This window comes from Bombus pyrosoma, linkage group LG2, assembly GCF_014825855.1.
Source record: "Bombus pyrosoma isolate SC7728 linkage group LG2, ASM1482585v1, whole genome shotgun sequence".
NCBI classification, from domain to species: Eukaryota; Metazoa; Arthropoda; class Insecta; order Hymenoptera; family Apidae; genus Bombus; species Bombus pyrosoma.
This window is the reverse complement of record NC_057771.1, coordinates 10,066,722-10,085,983: the sequence shown is the minus strand read 5'-3', so window position 1 is coordinate 10,085,983 and position 19,262 is coordinate 10,066,722. Positions and strand designations below refer to the sequence as shown.

The window sequence follows — 19,262 nt, the reverse complement described above, 5'->3', positions numbered from 1 at the left end:
TGCCCGTATACGATACGAATGTTGCGAAGCTGGCAGGTAGAACCGACTTGGAGTCGGTAAATTAGTCCCTGAGCAGCATCAGGTTGAGAAAGGGTAGAGCAAAGGAGAGAGAGAAAGAGTGAGAGAGAGAGAGAGAGTGTGTGTGTGTGTGTGTGTACGAGCTAGGGAAGAGAGACAGGAGAAAGGAGAAGAAGATCAAAGTAGATTAAGCTAGATAGGGACAGAAGAGAAAGGCACAACCGAGAAGGATAGAAAGCAAACGAGCCAAAGGATGAAGAAGAAAGGACAGAGCAGATGCAAGATTCTTAGCGGGGTCAAGCCTCCCGGCATCTCCGAGAACGGCTCTCCATCCTCTTTACTACCATCTTGCTCCTTATCTTGGGCCTCATTCTTCGGTTTCTTCGGCAGCTTCGTGGTAAAAAAGTAACGGACACGTATACAGCCTTAAGCGTGGAATCACACGCACAGAGCAGATCCGGCCGGTTATTTTCCCCACCAGACCTACCTAGAAGATCTCGAACTGGTCCAGGCAGGTTGGCGATCGCGTGTTGCTCGCGTGGCCGAGTCGAACCGAGCGACCACGGAAACTGCCGAGTCTAGCTATTACACAAATTGCGCTATTATACGTAATAGCGGTTAAAAAAATAACGGATAGATAAAGCGCCATGAAACAAATGTCAAGAGAGAAGCGACGGAAGAAAGAATGGCGGACACAATCCAGTGGGCAAAGGACGGCAAATGTCATTACGGGATCTCTCGCCAAGAGACAGAATTGCCAACGGTGGTGCTCTTCGGAGCGACTTGCGGCTTCGACCTGACGAACCTTATCTCTCGCATGTCCGTTTACGGAGCAGTTGCCTCTAGATTAGCTTATTAAACTCTGGCGAACGCTTTCCTTTTCTTCTTAAACTCTGTTTGTTCGGCTTGAAACTAATTGTGTTTGCTCTTATTACGGCGCGTAAATATTATTATAAAATATCGTCGGTTCTATTTTTCACGCCGCGATAATAAACCGGAAAAACGGTGCGAATATTTCTAAAATTGTTCAGACTGACGAGTGCGTGTTTATTCGAGGATACGCATTATTTATTGACAGGGATCACAACCACTGTTAACGTAATTCCCCTACGATCGATGGTCGATCAGTAATATATTTTAAAACTATGAATCGACTAGTCATTGAAGAACAACGATATTTTTAATATACATAGATGAGTCCCATTATCCCCATGATGTTTGTCATACGAATAAATGTAGAAACAAACATCTCCGATCTATGAACGTATTCATTTGCATAGATTAAGCAAGAAAGTTGCTATTTTTTCCAAAGGTGTCTCCTAAAGTACATTCATTGCTAATTTATTCACGATTACGGTATCTTGTGAAAGGGTGGGGGCAAAAAGAAAGTTTCTAATCGAATAGGTCTTCTATTAGATCTAATGGTACTCGATACAGCAGAGACTCGGTCTCCTTGAAACGTTAGCTCATAGCCTTACGAGCTGTTGCGCTATGCGAAGAACCTCGCTGCCAGAGGCGATCACGGGACTTATACGTGAAATGATACTGACTGCTCTTGCATGAGATATTTACATGTCTAATGTTACGTAGGGAGTTCGTAGCTGGTATAAACCAGCTAATCGACCAAACAACCGATTAGCCAGTTTCTTTTCAATCTAATCTAATAATCAACGAAAACTGTATGACAATGTATTTGTTAAAATAAATCCTCTTATACGCGGATTAATAGCCTACCTTCTTGGAAGAGAATATTATGTTTTAATGCTCGGAGTTATTCGCCAAATGGTAATACCATTACCAATTTAGATTATCCCCGAAGACAAAGGAGAGTTCTCTCGAAAAGTTAAAATGAAAATGCGTCTGATTTATAAAATTGAAAGACCGAAGCTTAAGGCGCACCATCGCAACTAAAATGATATATAACGAAAGTTTGGCTCGAATCGATTTCTTTCTCGCTTTCGAGGCAATTAATCGCACGCCCGAAACAACACAAGAAATCAAGTGGAAATAAATTAAAAGACAGTGAAAAATTATTTGTCAGACGATGGAAGCGCAAGTGGAAATTGGAATACGTGCACTTAAAACCGGCACGAGCTATCCACGCTCTTAATTACCGAGTGTCTGCAGGATGATCGATGAAACCGAGAGCATTTCCGTTCGCAATTGTTTCACGTGACTATAATACTTCCTAAATCGTGCTTCCTCGCACCCTGCAGTACGCGCACACATATGCTGGCCTCCCTTTAATGCATAACTACGAACGATTAAGCTTGCCGAGAAATTAAGAGAACATTGTTGGATCCTTAATGTCTGCAGTTCTCCATTATATTCGGTGTATATCAGCGAGTAATGCCGTTTAACTACATCCAGCGCGATTTCATTTACCCCAGGCACGTTTAAATCCCTCCGCGAGACTGTTTCAAGGTCCGCGAATCGCGAGTCCATTTTCAAAGACATCCAGTGTTAATAACGGAAGCAAGATTGCGAAAGGCGCGCGCCCACGTGGCACAGTTAAATCTAACAAACTCGCGCTCGTCTCGCTGCATTAAGCAATTAGAATTCAAATGTTCTCCTGCGATATAAAATTTCGTTGAAATTAATTTGCTTATGTAAATGGTAAATTGTACCAACGCCCTACCCAACGATCGTACTCCCAACGATTATATCCCTTTCTTTTCTTTCCCCTCGAACCCTTGTTTCGTTTGGCCAGTGAATGCAGAGCATCAGAGTCGGACTGCAGCCGGTACGATGATAACAGCTACTACAATAGGGGAACAAGGTAAAATCCAGAAAATCAATCCAATGTAACAACCGGCTTAACTACGATTCCGACGGTGTATAATCAACGAAAACGTGTGTAAGCGTGATGAAAAAAAATATTGCTCGCGGTTTCCCATTTCAGTTTGCGTTCCATTGATTCCAGCCGACCAGGCTAGAACGTTTGTGTTCGTGGCTTTAATCAAATTTGCATTTCTCGTGCGCGCTCACGGGCGCATTATCGATGCTAGTTTTACGGCGATGGTGTCAGTTAGAATGCCACAAATCGCATCTCGATGTTGCAGGTTTTCACCGTTGTTGAAAAGCTATGAATCGCGGCTACGGGGATTACGAGTGCACGTTCGAAAGGATCTAACAGCGAAATACATTCGAGCGCGAGAATGATATATGGTTACATTTTCTTCGCCGGTTCAGCTGGTTGCTTGTTACCATTACCAATCGATATAACGATGATACGACATCGAAAATAATAAAATTTTGATCGAACGATAGGGTATTTATTCGAATATGTTTCGAACGTTTGATTTTATTCGAAGCGAACGATCTCACGATCCGTTTGAATTCTATCCGACAATTTTCCGCTAAACCATAAGCAAGTGATCAAACCCTCCGAGCAATTATTGACTCGAATATAGTACAATTTCTCCCCATTCTAGCTATTAACTACGAAGGAATTAAACTCGAATAAACATCGAACGGCGCGGGTAAATTTTTAATTAGTTTCGCTGCACGGCTAAATATATTAAATAAAATTTACTTAAATCGCGCAGGATAAAATAGTAACCGGCTGGAATTACCAATTTCGTCGCACATACAAAGATTATAATTTATGTTTATGAAATAACAGCGTACAAAATATACGTTCCTGCCAAAGATTTGGTTAAAGGTTGACCATTTAACCCGATTATTTACCCGTTTTTTATTCATTCTCCAACGGTCAATGTGAAATAAACCGTTCGCGAAAGTTGACCAAATATCGCATGCGCGTCGAAACATAATTAGTACGCGTCTATCGGGGGCGGGAGGAGGTGGTGGGGGGGGGGGGAGAGAGACTTCAAAGAAACCCCGTCCCCAATTTGTTATCTCATTATTTGCCAGACAATTTATCGCTCCGTTGCAATCAGAAACGCGAAACTAAACCACATATATTTACAGTAAACCTACTTACATATATGCGTCGATCCAATTATCGAGAAAGCTTTTTCATGGAAAATTGTGCTATCCAATTCAACCAAATCAACAGGGAACATTCAATTTCAGAATATCAAGCTGTTACGAGACAAATTAAAACGTATATACGAGTCTCGACAGCTGCGTACCACAATGGCGCTTGAATTGTAGGATTAACGTTTTTGTATTCTTCATACTGTATATTTTAGTTTCCCCTGTATCTCCTTTTTGCCCTTCTTCCTCTCCCTTTTTTTGCACATTTCGTATCATTTTTAATCCAATAATATCACGGGAGGTTTAAGCGAGAGAGAAAGCTTGACGGCATTATGACGAAGCTTAAATTTAATTACATAAGCGAGATACTGGAAAATAGCTGTCCAAAATCACAGACGGGCTCGGTTATATGAGATATGAAACTTTCGAAATTTGCCAGCAGAGGAGTTCCGTTACTCTCCCCTTCTCCGAAATTTGCACGTATTTTCTCTGTCACGTCTGTCTCTTGCCACCGAATGAGCCGCAAGCAAGGCCACGTCTAGCATGCCGCAGCTTCGAAATCCCCCGGAAAAGTTAATGTTCCGCGTTGGCGGACGGAAAACGTTAATGTGTCAGTGCTCGACGCAACATGCCTGTGAGCATCTCATTACTTGTACGTCCCTTGTTTATCTTGAAACTTACACGTCGAAATTGCGATAGTTACAAAAAAAAAGAAAAAAAAAAGAAAAGGAACTGTAGCGATATATGACGTGAGAGTTTCGACATTTTATGCCGATTTTCTTCCCCGCGTTGCGCGTTGCTATTATCATTATTAATCCCTCGGATGGGATTTTCGATTTGCGTTAATGTGACGACTGAATCGGAACGGACGCGCAATTCACGGAAATATTTAGCAATATACGTAATGAAATTTCCCTGCATACTTCGAAAAATAAAAAAAAAAAAAAAAAAAAGTGAGAAAGAAAAGAGAAAATGCCTTTTGGTCGTGCACGCATGCGCTCACGTGCACCAGTAAATTTGAAAACATTCGATGATACTCAATTATATTTTCGACGACGGTTTGAACGTATTGATATTTTATTTGTTCCCTTCCTTGCCCCCTCACCCTGCCTGCTCTCAACAGTAGTTTCAGAGGCTAGTGCCATAACCATAAATGCAATTAAATTTTGTTACAGCATCAATTGCACGAAAGTGGTTCGATGTAATTGCGTTCAGACATGTCGATATATTGTATATGTATAAGTGTATCGCGAAAGAAGGGCGAATTCATAGACGGCAACGCGCTTTAAAAGCATCCTCCCTATCGTTGTAACGAGCTACAAAAATTCCAGGCCATAGCCGCGGATAAAACGTCATTAAATTTCCAAGTTGACCCTATCTTTCAAGCATTAAACTTTCATATTCACGGGAGAGCGCTCTTTGCGTCAAGCTGCATGTTACATGCACCGTATCAACCATGTATTCGTCGAGTGACACATAAGACGGGTGAAGGAAAAGTTTTGTATTTCCACCAATGTCACCAACTTTTATTCTCTCGGCGCGGTGGGACGACAAAAATACCTACACGCGTTCTGCCCTTTGGAAAAATTTAACGAAATGTTTCCACGACATCATTTGTGAAATTTCCTATATCGTTGCTAGGAAATTGTCGTGTACCTGAATCTAAGCGAGCAAACAACGATACGTCGAGATTGCACCCTACGCCGGTAAACTAAAAAGCGCATTTGATACGCGTCATTTGAAGAGGCCGATAACGAGAGTAACGATAGTTCGAGTCCTTTTCAATTTTACCTCATTGACCATTGTCGATACGAGCGTTGAAACGCAAAACACTTTATCAAGAGTGACGCGAACAAAAGAAACTTTTTCCACCCTACCTAATGATTTATTTTTCGTCGTAGCGAACGATAAAAGGCCTCGGAGTGAAGATCTATCAACGTTTGCTATTAACCAACGTTACGGTTTTAGATGACTCACGATCGAGAAACTCATAACGGTAGAAAAGATCGTATACCTACATTCTACCCTCAAGCAATCGCTATCCAACGTTGTATTTTTAAAATGTTCCTTCAACGCGAAGCAAATGTTGCACGAACCTGTCGCGCGATGTTATCCGGGCACCAATCACTCGTACGATTACGAATGAAAACCTGATTTCTCGTCGCTGCTTCTCGGCTGAGCGGTCTAGGTCATGATCAACGGATATTCCCGTGACATAATCACTAGCTCGTGCACTAGAAAACATTCGAGATATAGCGACGTGCTCTACAATGATCTACGCGATACACGGTAATTTGCATTCCACGATTGCGTTTTATGGATGTAAAGACATCTCATTCTGACGCCCCTGTCCGCTCCTAAATCACAGTTTATAACGTCGTGTAAGCATCGATATGTTTCCGCGTTAATTATGCATGCACCGTGTATTCGATCGCAGCATTTCTAATGTAATTGGCAAAAAAAAATAAAAACTTTCCTCGCTTCTGCCATTCGTTCGTTTTCAACGAATTACAACCATTTCTCGCAGTTTCTTAAAATCAAAAACTTTTCAAACGCACCTTTCGCCCCGCGGGCCAGAACGTGATTATAATCTCTATAAACCAGAAACTCGCTTGCAATAGCAGAAATTCACAAAACGCAGAGGAACTCTGTCGAGTTAAGTTTTATATAAATTCTTTCCAATTACGCCGCGTATAAATATGCTATAGACTGGTCGACGCTTAAACGGGTGTTTGACTGAATGGAATCACGATTGCGAATCAGAAAGCGGTACGCGGTGCGATTCAGGGATCGGATAATAATTAAAATCACTGGCCATGTCACTGTACTCGTACGCGATGGATCGTGACGCGCGCGACAGCTGCTGGTAATATCGTGCGGCGCGCGGTCCACAAGAAAGAAAATCGTTGTCCAAGATGGAAGACCGATCGACATTCCGATCGCCGAGATCTTCTGAGAAACTTTAGCAGGCGAGCGGTGTTGCTCGTTTCGCTACCTGCAGCTGCAGCGTGTAACTTTCTGCAAACGAGAGTGATGCAACACGTGACGCAACCTTTTAATGGTCTCGTTTCTACCGTATTTCGTGTCAAGAAAACGTCGTCGTCTCGAAAGAGACGTCGCGTAGTCGTTTCTTGCCTAGGCAACTCGAAATAATAATATCAAGGCTTTATGTCAGTCAATTAAGCGGAGACCGTATTAATTGCTTCTGCAAGAGATACGAGTATGTTCTCGTTTTACTTGTACGCGATGTCTTTACATGGACCGAAGACATTCCATCAATGCTAATCCCGATGGCTGAACGTCGATAAAGGACAGAATGTGAAAAAGCAGCGGATTCGATCGCTACGAGATGCAACGGTTGCATCTAGATACGCGTGTACATGTCCAGTACAGGGAGAGATTGTGCTGGGTGTTGCAAGAGCACGGACCGGCTGAACAGATCGCGTGCACCGGACCCATTAAAGTATTATTGTCGTTTGCTCGGAGCTAACTTTCCGAAGGACAGCACACTTGCATCCTTTCAATTCAACATGAACAAATAGAGTGTATACTCGTTCGGGCCTTCTTCGAGGCATGTCGTCCTTTCAGGCGGCCTTCCTCGGTACCGTCATACGAGTTTGTGTCACTGCCTTCACGACTACGGAATCAAGGTCGACAGACGTTACTTATTGCATCAACCGTTCCCAGATATCTGCCTGTTTCCACGACGTTTCGACTTATCATCTTCCACGCGTCAGAGAAGATCCGCCTCGGTTTCAAGTTTTAATTCTGCCCGCTTATTTCATCTCGAGTTATTTTCCTTTGCAATTTAAATTAAAAAGCTCTCTTATCAATAATTCACTAAGTTAATTCAGCGACATGTTGTCACAGGGGCTTTCGAACTTCTGGAAACAATTCGACGAGGATGCCGCAACGTATTCGAAAGTAATTTCACTTGCTTTAAAATAGGACGCTTTCACGATATTCTGAAGCAAAATCATTACGTAAAAGCTTCAATTCTTGGTGTGAATATTTATGGTTTTGATTGCTCGCTGTAAAGAAAAGATAGCGAACAGTATTATGATTTATGACACGGTAACCTGAAAATTATTCAGAGAAATATTTCTCAAAGTATTTTACATAGCGTAGCCGCGGATTGTTCTCACGACGATTATAATGTTTCAGTACGTGCAAACACGAGGAAATTATAATCTCCCTCCATATAAAATGTCGGGTCCGCTAACTACGACGCTCACAAAAATCAACTCCGACGGAGATACTGGATAAAACGCATTAAATTACACGGCTGCTCTGAAAAAGTTGAGCCGAGCGCTTCTTGTCGTCTTCTTTCGAAGCTACAAATAAAAAGCACCGGTGTAACGAAACTGCATCTTTCCGCTCGTAATAAGCGCGCGCCTGAAAGCCTCGTAAAGGAAACCACGTCAATTATTACCGTAACACGTGAAGAAAACAAGAGGAAATGTCAGCAACGGGAATCGTATCTGAAGAAAGGTATCGAATAGCTATTAAAAGGTTACGAGATTCTTTGAACGAGGTTCATCCAGCCCTTTTTTTCCAATTACGAGATACAATAAGAAGAACGTTCAACATACAGACGCAAAAACTTAATCGACAGAGGTGAGAAAAAGTTAATGAAACACCAAGAGTTTTAAATGATATGAAATTGATCTGAATAGAAATACGAACTTTTATCGAGAGATCAGGCCGAGTCAGCGATGAGCGAAGATGACGAAGATTAAAGCTTTGATCAATGGACAAGTCAAAAGCGGTGATAATTTGCTGGGCCAGATGATATAGCGAAGCCAGAATGTAATTTCTCCTCGCGTACTTCTGTATCGTGGATCGAGCTTCAACGAGAAGAATCCCAAGAAACGAGAAAGAAATTCTATTTGGGCAATCCTCGATATCCTTATTCGACTGAGAAACGTAACGTACGATGTCTCCGCGATAAGGTATCTCGTCGCTGTCAATATCAGATGTCTAAGCTTTCGACCATTTTCTGGATGATACCGGTGGCAATGCGTCGTCCTCCCGACCCATAACGTATCTTTCTATCCGTTCTGCTGCTCTCAGCCGATTCCCTCTCGATTTTTCCGTCCTCATTTCCACTGAACCTCCGTGTTCTCCGTTTCGTGTACTGTTTCACAAAGAATGGCCGTCAGTTCGCGAAACGTTCGTCAATCGATCCGTGGCCACAAAAAACCTCCTTTGCAGAATGTTTGCGAGCACTCGCGGAATTTTCCTTCGTCCGATCGGAAACCGAAGTTAGATATCGAGAAACGATCGATGGACAGAGTCGATTGATATGTCGCGAAACAATTCATCGAAACAAATCTTCCAGAAGTCCTAAGGTTAACCTCGTATCGGTGAGATCTATTCTCCGCTCTGTTATACAATGATCGCATTGTACAAGATGATTAGCAGCGCAAGTTATTATGACAACAGAGAGAACAACGACGTAGGCAGGAAAGGTATCGTTTGGAAAGAAGCTAAGAAAATCTCTTAGCGCTGGTATACATACAGTGCAATTTGAAAGGAAAGAACGATCTCGAATGAAAGTACGGAGACATAATTCTCAAAGCTGGCAACGGAAATGTTTGCTACGGTTGAGCGACACTGCTGGTCCGGATGACTGGCCGGTTAAGTTGAAATACCGGTCCCATCCTAGCAGCTAGTCGAGCTCAACTATCGCGGTCCGATAGTCGTTCCAGCTTCCGTGAAGCTTCAGGCACGAGCAACTTCCCCTTACCTGCGAGCTGAGCAAGAACTCCGAGATGGCCCGGAGGAGGGACAACGCCGCGCCAGGCTAGTGAGCCGGAGAGAGGGTAGAAAAAGCGGACAGAGGAGCGCAAAGGACAGAGATGTGGATAGAGCGGCGGGAAAGAGAGAAGTGCGATGGAGAACCCTTAGCGGCCTGGCCAACCACTTTTCTCTGGGCATAGGCGCACTCTTACCTATCTGGCTTCGGTCGACTTCGTGGTCGGTCGTACAGCTTCGGGCACGCGAGAACCACGCGCATCAAGGTCGCGGCCGTCTACCTTTCCCCGATGGCAAGTGCATGCATTGTGCTGTAACGTCGTCGCTTGGTACCACCGCCAAGGCGACTGCCCGTCTTGATTTCCAGGATCGGATCGCCGGATGCTGAGACTCGCTAAGGAATGTTCTTCCCTTCTGCAAATTGTCTCTCCGAGAAGTTCTTTGCTACGTCGACCATTTTCAGTTCCAAGCAATGACATTCTTCGAATGCTGAATGATTCGTTGGTATAAGAAAGATCTTTCCTCGGAGATTTTGGAAGCTTAACAACTTAACGAGGTATCAGTTGTTGTACTGTTTGATATAACAGCTTGGCAACATACGTATGATAAAAGATCTCCGTTCTTCCAAGTTGACATATATTGTATTCTTTAATGTGGCGGCGTATTAACCAGGAAAAAGTTAGTTCGAATGAAACGGCGCGGCATGTCGCAACGGTATGCGCTAAGAATGATAGGCACTAACGTCAAAATTAGTGTGGCCATTAACGAAGTTCTGGCTGGTGGAGAAAGAAAGAAAGAGAAACGGCGCGGAAAAATGGCCGGCCATAAACTTTCTTTACGAGCGGCTGCGTAAAATATTATTGCGCGAGATGTTTATGCAAGGTATACGGAACAGCAGAGAATAAACGGTATGCGTTTTATCCGGAGGTATCGCCATTTCAAATGGTTAGGTATCAATCCCTTTTGTATTCCACCTATCGTTCGCCGGCAGTAAAAGCTTCATCGTATCCATTCTCGCCGCGAATAAAATTCGATGATGAACGATACGAAAGGAAATGGAAGGAAATGAAAAGCAACTTGGAAATTTGACTTTCTTCCTTTGGCACGAAACGAATGCAGCCGACTGTCTGGCTTCAGCTCGATCTCTGTGGTATGGTGCGGCCCTGTTCGAGAGAAAGGAGCTGAAACAGCAGCCTCTGTGCATCGAAGAAGCTCGGTCCAGAACTAATCGTCAAAATACAAGAGGGCCCAGCGAGCCACCTGCTCGATTTGAAAGGTTACCGACTTCCTCTCGAACGTACGAGAAGGGAAAGGGTACGGCTGGTATCGCAGAAAATTACAAATAAATCTATGGCTTGCACGCTGGCAGCGATACACACAGCCAAGTTACAGCACGTTGCTCGCATTATAGTTAACTCGTCCGTCTGGCATACATGGTAGGAATTTTCTATGCACACGCGGCTCGCCGACTTGTACGTTCTCTACCAGTATCATCGATGTATCAACATGGGAATAAATGCTCGCGGAGGAACGCTCGAGACCACGGCAGCAACCTCCAGTTAACGGGAACTCGGAATTAGGAACACGACTAAGCTGGATTTAACGATGATTAATAATAATACTTCTCGGTCGTCCTAATTATCCGCAATACTGCTACACTAGGATATGGCAAAGTGCCGGTATCCTGTGGTTCGATGATGAGAGCCCGGTGAAAACCATAAATGATCTGTCTGATCGTTATTCCGATCATTACCACAGCGTAGATCGACTTTTATAGATATATATATTGGAAAATATATCGAGAATTTGATTGAATGGTTTGCACGCAACTAGAAGGATAATTAAATCGACTTAAACAATGTAGAGAATGGAAAGCAACGAGGATCTCGATGAAAGTTATCGTCTAAAACTGAAACGGATGAATGGCGATGAATGCGAACGTAAAATGAATTGAAACGTAATCGGAATAACAAGAAGTCACACAAAGTTCAAGCCTGTTTCCTTCTAGGCAAGAATCGATTTCCTTCAATCAAAAGATTGCGTCGGCGTGTTCGGCGAACCGTACGATTTGATCTCCATCTTCCTATATCGTGGAACAGCGATCCGTAACGATCACGAAGGAAACAAATAGGCGCAAACTATCGTGGCCCGCTATGCCTGGGTATGTTATTTGTCGTACATCTTCCTATTTGATGATATAATACGTCCATTCTGATCTATTCTCTTACTTGAAAGCGTAGATATCTGCACGATATCTGTAAACATCAAAAGGCTAACTAATATGAAAATTAAACATTCGAGAAACGCAGTGGAACAAATTAAACTATTCGCCACGCTGTTCTATGGATTAAAGGCATTTGCGATGCGCGAATGAAAGTAAGAAATATACATTAGCGAACGCTCGAATGTAAAGGACGTATACGTATGGTTTTAGCAAGTGATCATTCCATATTTAGAAGATCGTTTATACACGATATATGTATTAAATCTACTTTAAAGAGAAAAAGGAGAACTGTCTATCAGTAAGTGGCCATCATCTTGCACCTTTTTCTGCAGCTCGTAAATAAGGCGGAGACCATAGAAATGCGGAACCTAGTAAAATTTTATCATGTTTATAACAGTTGAGTGCTTCTGCGAGACGCCTTTCTGGTAGTAAGGCGTGCGTCCGAGGCAGGCGTACAAACGATTTCCGGTAGCGTCTTTCCGGGCCGACGTAGGAATTCCACGCGTATGAACGCAGACCACCTGATAGGTGCACCACCCGGGGATTTTAAATGGATGCCGAAGGGAGCGTACGGCGAGAATTAAATGGCAACCAGACGGAGACAGGTTGAGGACGATGGCATGAACAAAGAGGGGAACGAGCTGGTCAGGGGTTGGAGAGAAAACAGCAAGTTGCAACAGCTTGCCCATAGTTCAACCCCGCTACAGTTCCGTGCTCGCCGTGAATTTCAATGCGGTTTACACGCCAGGCCATATTCTTCGAGCTGTAAATTGCCCGTCCGGGCGAATCACATTTGTTTCCTACCTGTCCATCTCTCTCTCTCTCTCTCTCTCTCTCTCTCTCTCTCTTTCTCCATCCTCCTAGTCTATCTCCGACTATTTCACGCTTACAATTCGCGTCTTCTCTCTCTCTCTCTCTCTCTTTCCTCTACGATTTCTTCTTTCCTTTCCTTTCTTTTTTCCTTTTTTTTGTTGTGAACGAAGATGAACATCGTAACCTACGAGATTGAAATGAACAAATTTGCTAAAGCTTCCCTGCGATCTTCGGCCTGTAAGATAAAGTTTCAATGTATTGACGTCCCTTCTACGCCACTGGCCAAGCGAAACTGCTGTTCTTCCTGCTTGTCGCTTGTAATTTAATCTATTTTTTAGTGGCCGTAAGCCACGTTGTTCTAGAGCGTCGTAAACTTCCTTCGCACGGACAATGGTTCTTATACCTTTGTTACCCTACTCTACCCTATCGGTTATACCGGCTCTTTCCTGCTTCATCCCTATCGTTCAGGCGTGTGCCACTTGTCGCACGTTTCCGTGCGAACAGTCTCTCCGTGATCGAAAAGGTCGATCATTTTTTGGCGTCGACTAATTTATACGATATACATACGACGGTTCTCCTATGGCAGACCTGAGAAATCGATCTCTATTGTCTGGAACACTTTGGGGATAAAATGGAAACCTGCGAAAAATGTATGACTCGACGTCGTATTGTAAAAAGAGCTCCCGTTTCGTGTATAAAAAGAATTTGATTAAAACCGATAGGTAGCAGACAGGCCGACGCAGACAGTTGTACGAACAGAAGATGGAGTCGTCAAAATAGATATGTCGGCGGTATTAGACATCTTCTGGATGCAAATATAAACTACGTGTTTTCAGAAAATTTCCCCAAGGACGGGACAGACGCGTGCAAGTTTACACGCGCAAGGCTGTGCGGTTAATCGAGCACTAAGCGAATGCTTGTTTACTATTCGAGCAAGTATGTAAGTTGTGTGTAAATTATTAATTGGTGTGTCGGGATCAGTTAGCGAAATTAATGCGGTTGCGTAGAATTGCAAATTAATGAACGTTCAAACGTATTAGCTTCTTCTGCGGCATTTAATGCGATTGCCCGTGTAATTATTGCATTAACGTTAAATCATCGATCGGACCTATGTGATTAACAATAATAATACGCTGGAATACGTTTAGATCATTTATTTGTCTGTTTGGAAATGGCAACCTTTTAAATGCGCATACGGTGCACAGTATTAATACGTTCGGATATAATACGATCTTGTATGGACTCAAAGTTCGAACACCCTATCTTTCATAAAATGGAAGTGAATCAGATACATGGCAAGACAAAATTGATAGGCCTCGAAGAAAGGTGGTTTTATCCGCGTACTCGAATATTTAATCGAGTCAGCTACATCGCGGCAAAATATCGAACATAACACATACTAGACGTGCAAGAAATATATCATCGGGCCGAACCAGTATGTCGAAGAAATATAGCGTGTGGCGGATCTTTTTATGATCGCTGAAACGAGTTTAACTGGCATTTTCCTTGGTTTTAAGGGAGACTTTAATTTAAAGTTAACTTGTATACCGTGTCGGCATCGTAACCCAAACGATAAATACGAGGTAAAGACGAGTACAAGAGAAGGAACAACCGGACACGTAAGTCGTGAAAATGCGGTGCAAAGCACTTTCTAAAGTTCACCTTGTGTACCTTGAATATTTCAGAAATGTTCTTCTGCCTTAACGTTCTTGCAAAAATTTCGCCACCAACCGGCTTCGCATGGCTGTCGGCTTGCCCAAACAAAGATACCTCCGGGGTGATTAATTAAAATGCCACGGTAGATTTATCTTGAATATCATTCGCGGCATATAGCGAAGAGAAGAATAAACGAGAGAAAAAAATAGGGTGTGAGAAAAGGATCCGATCCCACGTGTGTGCGTGCCACTTCTAAATAAAAGATTCTACGATATGTATTTACTAACGCTGCTATACGTCTGCCGCGCGTATTATCCGGTTCGAATAACCGGCAGACACGATGGAAATCGAAGCGAAGTATCGTAACGTTGAAACGAGAATTCAGAACACTTCTAATACGTTTTCCCAGGATGTTCTCGGCAAATAGCCGAAACGATCCGTCGCAAATCTTAAATTACATCCTACCTCCTTAATGTTGTGCATTAAGCTCAAAGTTCGATATAATATAGCAATAGCTGTCTACCTCACGGCGAGGAACACCTACGAGAAGTCTCTCATTAACCGTGTACGAGATAAAATCCCAAATTACGCGGCTTTCCTTCGCATTGAGTGCCCGCGGGACGGTAACGGGATGATAGGCTAATAAAAATCGCCAGCTTTCATTAATTCCAGAACATGTACGTACATTGGCTTGGTTATTTTCAATCTCGATGCAAGCGGTTATGCCGTTTCCTTCTTTCAAACAGCTTCAATCGCTCTGGCAATTTTCCCCCCCAAGATCCAGACTCTGCTAGATGAAATTCGATTATCGTGCTAAATCATAAACGTGCGTGTATGTCGACACGTTGGTTTCGTATCTATCAAAAATCTCATATCGAAACGGATACGAGCACGTGATCGATGTCGATCTTCTCTGAACGGGCGAGACCGACGCGGGAATCAGACGAAACAGACGAAGGGGTGAAGAACGGTGGAAAACAGGCAGCCGATGCAAAGAAACGCGAAAACGAAAAGGAACGAATCAGACTGGTACGGTGCTGCTATAGACATCTTGACCACGCCTGGCTGATCTTCCGTACGTTTACTGGAATATTAACGTGCGACTCGATGTGAGGGCAGCTTTACTCGCGCACTATGCAGTGGTAGAACGTTGAAAGCGCGGAGGTGAATGAAGAAAGATGGAACGATGGAGAGAAGACGAGTGTAGAAGCGAATAAACGAACGCGAGCAAAACAGAAGGACAAAGATATAGGATGAAAGAAGGAGAGAGAAATAGAAAGAAGCGTGGTTCGATAGAGGCTCTTGCTACCGCAGGAAAAGAGAAACGTAGCCGCAGGCTGAGCAGGTTGCGGCGTTTGCTGCCTTCTTCTTCTCCCTCACCTTCTTCACCGAGATACACCGAATCTTTGTCTTCGTTCTACTCGTTAGCCATCTTGCTCCTCTTGGCGGCAGGTCGAGATGGTAAAAGGTGGAGGCTACAAGGAGGCCGTCTAGAGAAAGAGAGTGTGACCGAAAGAGAGGACGGGAGAAAGAGAACGTCCAACTGAGGGGGAGAGAAAACGAGAAAAAAGAATATTTCCGAGGTAGACCCTTTGTTCCCCATGTTTCGAAATTAATGGCTGGTGCCTCTACCGAGACCCTCGAGGAGAAGACGATCATTTAATTGAGCCGAAGTCGAGCACAGCCGCTGTTTCCTAGCCCGTTTTACGTCCGGGACATTATACTACCACTTCTTCTTCGTACTCATCTATTTCTCCTTCCTTCTTCATCATCTTCTTCGTCTTCTTCTCCCTCGCCTCCGCCAATTCTCCACTTTTTCACCTTCTTGTTCTTGTTTCTTCTTTCAACGCGATGTCACCCCACCTTCGCAAGCCACGCGTACGCCTGTTTTCTCTCGCTTCTCTCCTCGTTGCCGTTTCTCCCTTTGATTCCGCTGTTCCAACCTCCGCGCCTGTTTCCTCTGGTTTTACTTGCCTCGCCAGCGAACAATGTCTCTTGATACCTCTTGCCGAGTCTCGCTACGGTCAAGAGGAATCGTCGCTGGCCTAAGGGTCTTCTCCAGCCGACTCCAGTTGCAGCTGCCGTTAAGCAAATTTTCCGATGCATTCCCACGGCGTGGCCAACAGATTCCAAACCGAGAATTATGCAGTATACTTTCTCCGGCAACTCGAATGCGTAAAATGACTACTGACTTTGCACAACTTTATCATAGGAAATATTTCACGAAATTACGAAAACACGATCGTAATCATAAATATGGAAAAGTACGCTTCGATGTAAAGAATAATAATCCCATATTGGCCAACGTCGAATTAATTTTCAATTGTATGAAATTGATGTACATCGCAGGTACATCTGTTTCTATCAATTATGTAGCAACGTACAGCGTGAATACACGAGTAGCGAAATTGCGCTGCGCAATCCCATTAGGCCAGCAACAGTTCATTAAATAATATTCCAATTTTCCAACCGTATTAACTCGTTCGGTATAAAATGGATACTTACGTGGTTCATTCGATAGCGAAACAACCGGCCCTGTCGGGTGTTGTCGCAAGAGAGAGAGAGAGTGAGAGAGGGAGGGAGGGAGGAGTGAGAGAGAGGGAGGAGTGAGAGAGAGAGGGAGAGAGAGAGGGAAAGGCGGGAAATGGGCTTCTAAATCGGATAAAATCCTTCCGCCTTTGGACCGAACGCTCGAGTGAATTATTCCTGAATTCCAAGGTGTACTTCAGAAGCTCCACAGAAGCTCGTAAAGCAAAATTTCGTTTCAATCACTGCGTGGTTAAATAAAGCGCAATTTAATCACGCTGTACGCTGCTCGTTAAATAATACATTCCAATTTCCTAAGGATATTAACCCCTTTAGCATCACAGGCCGAGGCGAAACGAGGCGCGCTGATAAATAAATAATTTTCATGAAGCGCGCTGCTGCTTTGCTATTCCTGATTAATCGGGTTTACGCGTCAGCTGAATTATGAGCTTTCTGCTCCCTCGGAACGTTCGGTTTAATACGACGTGTTGACCAATACGTCGTAAAAGATAACTCCAAGGAGACGTTGATTAATCACTATGATCGGCCATTGGATACAACGTTATAAACGCAGTAATTCAACAGAAGCATCGATAGAAAGACCTCTTTGTAGTTATCCACGATTATTCTTTCAACCGCTTACGATCGTATCGAATGAATTTCATATCGAAATTTGATTGTTCCAAGATTTATCATAGAAAATAGAAACATTTCACGAATGTATTTTGAACGACCATTAGCAGACTGTAATGGGACACAATTATCACAATTATATCGACAAAATTTATATCGATAAAAAAACAAATCTAAAGATGTACATAAAAGATACAAGATATTTACTACAAACATATAATTAGTTAAAAAATTAGCATACAGTCTTGTAGTCTCACTACGGCGCTAGTGAAGTTTAAAGATCTTTCGTATAAGACACGTATCTATATATTCATAAAATATTTCCACAAGTGTTGGAATACTTTCTTGAGCTATCGTATATCAACTTCGCAAACGAAAACAATCGCTGTAAATTACGAGACAGGGTCGCGCGTGAAAACATCAACATTCTTACACGATCGAAACTTTCGTTTGCCTCTTCATTTTCCGTTGTTTTTTCGAAATCCTCGCGAAGGTCTCCAGCGAGTGTTCTTGGTGGCACGAGGTAGCAGTCGTGATACAGCGTGAGATTAGATGCAATCTGCGATCGCATTTCCAGGGGTAAACACTTTCGCGCAGATTATGTTGGCGAGAGAGAGCATCCCTCCGCGACGCGGCGAAGCCGGTCTACTCGACTTGAGAAAGGCGGAGATGATATCTTCTAAATAAACGTTTACTTTGCTGTATATCCGTTGAATGACGCCGTCGAGGACTCGCCGGTTAAGAGGCCTCGCCCTTGTAACTCGATCATACGGCTCGACCATCGTTGACTGAATTTCTTACTCGAATTTTCCTTGAAAAAGCTTTCTTCGATGGCCGATCATCTTCATGGATCGGATCCTACCGCCTCGAGAAGATCGCTGTTCTTCTTCCATCTTCCTACAAACTCTTCTTTCATTTGCGCCAACTTTTCCTCACTTTTTTTCCTTCGTTCGAGCGGACAATCGTCGGACTATTCGCTCGGAGAATTACTCTCTTATTTAACTGGTTTGTCGTTAAAGGCGAGAAATGGGCCTGAAGAAACGGGGTTGATTTGATTTAAGGAATGTCGAACGACAGGGAAGTCTGTACACAAGGCATTAAAAAATTAGAAGCAAAGGAATTAATAGCTTGAATACCCGTTAATATACTAGAAATCGAACGATTCAGATTGATTCGGAGAATCAATTTCTTCAATTCAATCAACCGATACAGAGAATTTTAAGGAATTATTTATAAAGCGTACGGTACTTTGAATGTCCAATCGGATCTGTGATTGAGCGACCGAATAATCGATTCCGAAAGTCTAACTAACTATAAGTACGAACTGGTAAACGAATCGAAATAAGAGATATACAAAGAAACGATTAAATTTGTATTATACTCCAGCAAGGATGATCATTCGAACTAGACAGAGAATTTATTTTAGAAAACAACGTAATTCGATCGTGACCACCAGGACGGGAAAGGTTAGTGTCGGAGAGGGTAGTCCTAGCGAAGTGACTAAACTTTCCGATAATGCAAGAGATTGAAGTATTCCGTTACGGGAATAGATGATTTAAGAATCGATAAAATCAGAAGCTAGTCCTCGGGCTTTAAACTTTAAAAGTGACCGAAATCGAGTAACAGAGACCTACTTTCGAGCTTTCATGCTGATCGAAATGCGGCTTCACGAAATTTACGATACCACGAACAT

The 19,262-nt window shown here is 43.2% G+C and overlaps 1 long non-coding RNA gene across 1 annotated transcript in view; it reads right to left on the bottom strand.

Annotated features, from left to right (window-relative positions):
• The window catches only part of LOC122571945, a 30,334-nt gene extending 24,259 nt beyond the window's left edge, over positions 1-6,075 (bottom strand). Inside the window, exon 1 of the long non-coding RNA XR_006318302.1 lies at positions 5,979-6,075. This is a non-coding gene — a long non-coding RNA (uncharacterized LOC122571945). The remainder of the gene's footprint in view (positions 1-5,978) is intronic.
• Between the last annotated feature and the right edge of the window lie 13,187 nt (positions 6,076-19,262).